This window comes from Clupea harengus, chromosome 19 (genome assembly GCF_900700415.2).
Source record: "Clupea harengus chromosome 19, Ch_v2.0.2, whole genome shotgun sequence".
Taxonomy (NCBI): Eukaryota; Metazoa; Chordata; class Actinopteri; order Clupeiformes; family Clupeidae; genus Clupea; species Clupea harengus.
In genome coordinates this window covers 7,787,922-7,795,421 of record NC_045170.1, presented here as the reverse complement: position 1 = coordinate 7,795,421, position 7,500 = coordinate 7,787,922, and the positions used below count along the sequence as shown (strand labels likewise).

The following is a 7,500-nucleotide window of genomic DNA, read 5'->3' as shown; positions in this document are numbered from 1 at the left end:
GAAGTGATGAATAAAGGGGTGAAGGTGGACCTCTTCCCTTCAACTCTGCTGAAAGCACACGTCAATATAAAGAACCCTATTTAAAGCATCTGAAGGCCAGATTATAGTTCAGCGAACCTTAAATGTGACGAAAATTACACATCATCCACATGGCAGCTCTTACATTAATGCTGACATATGTCTCTGGACTGCAATAAAAGCAAAGCTTGCTGTCCCTTGTCATCCCGAGAGACCATTTTGGCACACGGTAGTGTATTTTAGTGCAGATGTATTGAACTTATGAGTCTTACCGCTTCATTGCAAATGGCCCACAGAAAGTCATTTTGCATGGGCTAAATAAAGAGAGCGTTAAATGTGCACCTGCTCCAACTGGCTTTGACATTATCTCAATGTTTCCCACCTTCAGTGGTTTCTTGGAGTCCAATTATTACATCAGGGCAAAGCTCAATGGCACAAAGACCTGGCACAGGCTACAGTATTCTTATTTGGCAGGATAGAAGTCCTGCTTTGGCCGACCAGCCAAGACCAACTCTATTCAGTGCGACTCGTGTTTGACACATATTTAAGGCTCTTTTCAAGCTCCTTCCACTGAGGCATAAACTGGCTTTATGATAAACATGCCTTTGAATGAAACCGTCATTTGGTCATTTGAGTGGCTCTAACATATCTATCGGGGTAAAAACATGAAAGAAGCTTTTAAATGAGCTGATCTACTGATCAGTAGCGTGCAATCAATAAGATCCAATCAATCAATATGATCCCAAAGGTGAGATAAGTTCTCATTCAGGGGCACCGCGACAGGGGAGGCAAAGCAGGCAATTAGCCTGGGGGCCCTAAGCTGAACGGGGCCCCCTAGGACAGCTGATTACGTTAGTCCACAGCAACAGACAATCCTCAAGGTCCACAGACAATACTGGGAAAACCCACTTGAAATCTATAATTTCATAGAGGAAACTACAATGACCAGGAAGCCCCTATGGGATCCCCATTTCATGAGCTTGCTAGGAGCTTCGTAATTAGGAGGGGAGAGAAAGAAGGAGAAAAAACAAAAAAAAACAGTGGTTAGTTCAAATCTGTTACATTGACTGAAGTAGCTATGGCAACGGTTGTTCCCTGTGTGACCGGCGCTGACTGGACAAGCACATTACCGCACCGGACTCCAACACGCAATCTAGGACTGCAAAAATTGACTGCAACATACTGATTTTCAATTCCATTTTTTCACTTTTTAAACGGGTAAAATCGAATTTAATTGTAGAGCTGTGCGCAGCGCATTGATTCGCTTAGCCACTCCTTGAATTGGACAGAATAGATAAGTGTGAAGAGGTGTGTCTGAAAGCGGGATTTAAAGGTAGGGAGAGAGTCAATACTACAGATGTACCAGAGGAGAGGGGCAGCATGGCTAAAAGCTCTAAAGCCCATGGTAGTCAAGGCGGGCAGGAGGTACAGTGAGATTGGTGGAGGAGAACCATCTAAGGGTATAGGAGAATGTGGAGATGTGAAGGAGATCTGACAGATACGGAGGTGCTAGAGATACGGAGGTGCTAGGTTATGAAGAGGCTTAAAATTAAGAAGCATCTTAAAATCGATAAAGTATTTGTGAGGGAGCCGATGAAGTTGTTGAATGACAGGAGTGATATGTTCTATGGAAGCAGTTCTGGTAATGATACGGGTAGCTGAGTTCTAAACCAGCTGATAAGCGATGAACTCAGAAGAAGACGCTGGAATTGGATCGGCCATGTACACCGGAAAAAACGAAATAATGATTGTAGGGTGGCAATGGGATGGCAACCAGAGGGGAAATGCGCTGTAGGTCGCCCCAAAGACAACCTGGAGATAAACAGTGGAGAAGGAAAGAGGATGTGAAGGATGGAGAAGCTGGAATGAGGTCCGAGGTCTGGCGAAGGACCGAGCAGAATGGAAAAAGAAAGTTGCAGCCTTATGCGCCTCATGGCGTGGAGAGAACTAACTGAAGTTTATGGAGGAGTTTGTGAGGAAGACCAGAGAGGACAGAGTTCCACTAGTCAATACTAGATGTAATCAGAGCAGGCACAAGAATAGCAGTACTGTTAGATGTAGGAGATGGGCAGAGGTTGATATTGGGTAGATGGAAATAGGCAGGCTGAGTGATATTATTGATGTGTGCTTTGAAGTGATTAAGGACTATCAAGGATGACAGACCCAGACTCTATGGAACTATGGAACTATGGAATTGTCAATAATCTGAGGAAATTAGTTTTAGTTCCTACGAGGAGAACCTCAGTTTTATCACTATTAAGTTTGAGAAAGGTAGAGGAGTCGTGGGACTCCCACAAAATATATACATATGTATAAAATTAAATTCAAGTTAAAGTATTTGTTCTTAAAACTACAGAATGTGTTTACAGGAGGGCAGCAAGAAATAATTCATGTTTACATACACAGGTGCAAGATTTTATGCATGGCACATTTCCGTGGGAACTGGAATGTGCAGGACTGCAAAATCCATCCCGTGTAAACATCCACATGTGGGATTTTGTATTGGGACAAAACGTGGAAAATATTAAATCGTTTTGCGGGAGCAGGACTGAAAAATCCATCCCACGCAGACCTCTTGTAGGGTGGATTAACTCCTGATTCCCATAGGGTATGATGCGACTAAGGTTGATGGAAACAGGTTTATTTGCATAAATTCACATTTGTTACAATTTTATTAGATGTTTCCGTTCAAGTTGCCCTGACAACCTCATGTTTACAGCTGTTCAGAACTCCTCCCTTGATTTCGGAGGGTCCATTTTAGTTCACAATACACAGCGGATGGAAACTCACACAGACTTGTATTTTCTCTAACCGAGTTTCCATGAATGCACTTAAAATATGCAAATGATTTGGATGGAAACCCAGCTATTGACAACAGACCCGTCGTGAATAGCCCCTCCTTTCCGTGCGCACTCTAACTCAAAGCAGGATCATGCACAGGAGGAAGGATTGTTGTTGCCGTCTGGTGCAGAGAAGACGGCTGGCCGCTATGGTCGGTATCAGGAAATATGGCATGCGATTTATGTCATGTCGAGAGCGTGATAAAACATGCTTAAAAGCAAATGATATATCATTCCACACACAGAGATATCAACTGCCACTCGCACAATATATGGCTGCAGCCTAGGGGGCCCTATGTGTGCAAGGGCCCCTGATTGGCCAGAATCTTTTTAATTATTTGAATTTATTTCCATAGAAAAAAAGAATCTTGACCTCTATTGGCCCATGAAAACATTTTAAAAATGAAGCAGTTGATTGTGAAGATGTGGCCAGTTTTATAAGATCAATTTTCTCTGTCAGAAAAACAAGGAAGAAAACTTCTAACGCTAGCAATATGTATTTACGAGGGTGCAGCTGTTGCATTATTGCTGTTATGTGCGGCTGCTGTCTTTGTGGTATTTTATAATTCGAGCACAGCGGTTCGATCCCTGCCTCTGTAAGGATGTTGTGATCTTGCCTCTGTTCTGTGCTGCTGCAGCTGTTGGACCTGTTGGTTTAGAAAGCTAAGAGTTGTTACCAGCTTGCAGATGCACGGTCTGAATGTGTTTATGCCCGTGCGTGCGGAGTGTGTGCGTGCAGGGCGTGTAATATTCTTTGACACATGGCACTCAATTACTTTTTTTCTGGTAAAGCATGATGAGTAAGGGAGGCCCCACACAAAGAGTAGCCAAGGGGCCCATGACCACCACCTCGCACTCGCGCGAATGGAACTAAGCAGCAAACGCACAAAGCAGCCGCTGGCACACAAGAGTCTCTGCATGGCGAGGACACACGCGCTCTCAAAGGTTAACTCTGCTCTCTGAATTCGGCTTGTGTGAATCAACATGACTTTTGACAATTTGGGGGAGGTAAACAAGGAAGACGCCTGGCCCTTCTATGATTGGTCACTGATCACACCCTCCCAGATCTCCTTGACCCTTGAACCCTCAGCTATTGTCTCTGAATACTCAATAAACTGCTGTGCCAGTCAGAATTGTATGTTAAAATTACCACCGGTATATATTTGTGGAAGACGCAGCTATATATTTTGTTGAGTAACATTAGATTTCAGTTAGTTAGTTAGCTACTTCTCCATCTGTAACATTAGCTCTGTAATTAGCCTTCTAATATGCACCAAACTAATTAAAAGGGGTAACGCTAGCTAGCCAACTACTGTTAGACAACAAGGCAAATGAATTCTAACATTATTTCATCACATATCAAATTGCCATTCTTAGTGACACTGGTTTATTGCATTGGACAGCACTCTAACATCTACTGACCAGGATCTCAAACATAGGCCTACATCAGCGTATTTCTATTACTCAAGATGTATTAAATGCATTTCTTTTTAGACACTCATACTCTTAAAATGTTTTTGTCAAGGAATGTGTACCCTTGTGTCTATGTGTGAGTTATGTGAGTTAACTGTGTTGTGCGTCTTACGTGTTCCTCTGTGTGTTTGTATCGGTGTGTGTGTGTGTGTGTGTGTGTGTGTGTGTGTGTGTGTTTGGTGTCCTTTGGGCCACTGCCTCTCTCGGCTTAACTCCTCTCTCTGCCCTTGATGTTGGAATCGGGACACTGTGTTACCATGGCGACCAAGCCCCATAATGGTTGCCACAGCGATAGGAAAGGAAAGTAGCAATGCGGTAGTTGTCAGGGGCGACCAGCAAGTGGGAGAATGAGCAAAGTAGCGAGGGAAGAGCACAAATACTGTATAAAACACAGAGTGGAGGAGAGGAGAGGAGAGAGAATGAGAAGGCTGCATTGAGGGGAGAAAAGAGAAAGAAGAGACTAAAATAAATAAAGCTGAGAATCGCTAGAAAAAGGAGACAATGGACAGAGCGTGAGAGAGAGAGAGAGATTGGGATAGAGAGAATTAGGCAGAAAAAAGAAAGACAAAAAGTGAGATGATGCATGAAGAGACAGAGGAAGGAGAAAGACGGAGAGAGGGATGCATGAAGAGACAGAGGAAGGAGAAAGACGGAGAGAGGGGATGGACCACATCTGCTGCTGGAGGTGGCCGTGGCAACTGATCTGGAGCAGAATCATTCTTGCCTTCAAGGACAGGCTATTTATATTCACTCCTTAAACATCAGAAATGTTTATATACACTCCCAAAATTACCTACACACCAGTAAGGTATTTATACACCCCCTGAACACCTAAGAGGCACACGTGACATGTAAACACTACTGGAATATTCATACACTCACTACATAACAAGTGTATTAACACGCTCCATAAACACCTATTAAGTGCTCATAAACACTTCCTCAACACCAGAGGGGTATTTACATATGTTCCATAAATACCTACACATGGTCTGAACATATCATCCCCAAAGACCAATAAAGTATTTATATATTCTCCATAAATACCAGTTGGCCATTTCTACACACTCCCTAACCACTGGTGGCATACTTATAGACGCTCCCTTAAGATGGGCTGATACACTTTGCCACCCAGCAGCCCTGGCTGTTAGCCGTGGTAATCAGGTGAGAAGGACAGGATGGCCTTGCCGCCGTGCAGAACAGGCACCACAAACACCACAGGGCTCCAGACCCTGAGTATGAGGCTAGACTATGTGACCATTATTACTTTCTGCAAGTGAATTTGTATTCAGTTTTAATACAAGGACAAAAACTGGACAGCTTTTTTTTTTCATTTGTATGCTATGTAAGCTGTTCTGGACTGTGTTTCCTGAAAGTCATTTATCAACCACTGCGGTAATGGAGGAGAGAGAGAGAGTGTTCAAAATGATAGTCTTTCTATCACTTAACTATAGTAGTTGTTTAGCGATGCTTTCGGGAAATCCTTGATCCAGTGAGTTTTCATATGATGCCATTTTATGGCTGTGCCTAAAACACCCTTTTATAATTACTTACAAGCAAATTGTTGCTGTAAATGTTTTGCTCATGTGTGACTGGACTTTTCTTTCTTTTTATTTATGAGTACATACTGTTCGTGTGTATGGGCGAAGGTTTGTGTATATATGTATGTATATATATGTATGTATGTATATGTGTATGTATGTATATGTGTATATATGCCTCTCAATAATGCGATATGTATTCAATAGGGAGTCGGTGGGGTGGGTAAGGTCTGGGAGAGGGGGAACTTGAGCGAGTTTGAATGTGCATGTATTTGTCTTTGTCCTGTGTCTTGAGGACCCCCTCAAAAACGAGATGCTGCATCTCAAGGGGTTATCCTCCAAACAATACATTTCAATATAACACAGAAACAGACTAAGGAACAAAATACCTGAACATCTATGAGAATGAGTTGCGTTATTTTTCATTTCAATTTTATTTATTTAGTGCAAATAATAACTGAAATTGCCTCTAGGCGCTTTACAAAGCCCATAACCTTTTACTGTTTGCCTATGCAAGCACTGTGTGAACCTGCACTGGATTATGTTTTGTCTGTGAAATCCCATCAATCACATTCGCACATTATTGTGAAATTGTTCAGCTATACACGTAGTCATTTCAAAAGAATATCAACAGAGACATCTAAAGATGCTGTCAGTCTAGAGCCCTACACTCTCTAAAACACACACACGCACGCACGCACGCACGCACGCACGCACACGCACACGCACGCACACACACACACACACACACACACACACACACAGACACGGAGAAGCTGCTCAGGGTGAACACACACACACACACACACAGACACACACACACACACACACTCACAGACACGGAGAAGCTGCTCAGGGTGAACACACACACACACACACACACACACACAGACACGGGGAAGCTGCTCAGGGTGAAGCTGCAAACAGCCTCTGACCCAGTCATGTGTCGTTGTTTGGCATTGCATCGGCTTGTGCCTTGAAGAACACTAGTCCTGTTTGAACTGATTATTGATTATGAGGGCTGACAGCATTCAAAAAAGCAAAACGTCATAACAGACATTGTCACGAGACACACACTCATGCATGCAAACCCTTAATGCACACATAAGCAGGTTCCTGACACAGAGAAACACACTGCAGCGTCCCTCATAGACACACACACACACACACACACACACACACACACACACACACACACACACACACACACATACACACACGCACACACACACACACGCACACAAACACGCACACACACACACACACAGACACACACGCACACAGAGACATTGTTCAGATACAGAGCGGGTCATCAGCTGCTTATGTCTCAGAGGAGAAGGCGGAGCTACTGACCTTGGCACGTGCCTGGAACACTGATGCAGCTACACACACACACACACACACACACACACACACACACACACACACACACACACACACACACACACACACACACACAGATGCAGACACACACTCCAGCCATCTGAGACAGCCCTCAGACACACACACACACAGAGATGCAGACACACACACAGAGATGCAGACACACACTCCAGCCATCTGAGACAGCCCTCAGACACACACACACACACACACAAACTCAGACTGCCCTTAGATAGTAAGACACA

At 43.7% G+C, this 7,500-nt stretch overlaps 1 protein-coding gene across 1 annotated transcript in view; it reads right to left on the bottom strand.

The window, feature by feature from the left end:
* gabbr1b (gamma-aminobutyric acid (GABA) B receptor, 1b) overlaps nucleotides 1–7,500 on the bottom strand; it is a 98,125-nt gene that overhangs the window by 12,268 nt on the left and 78,357 nt on the right. The window lies entirely within an intron of this gene.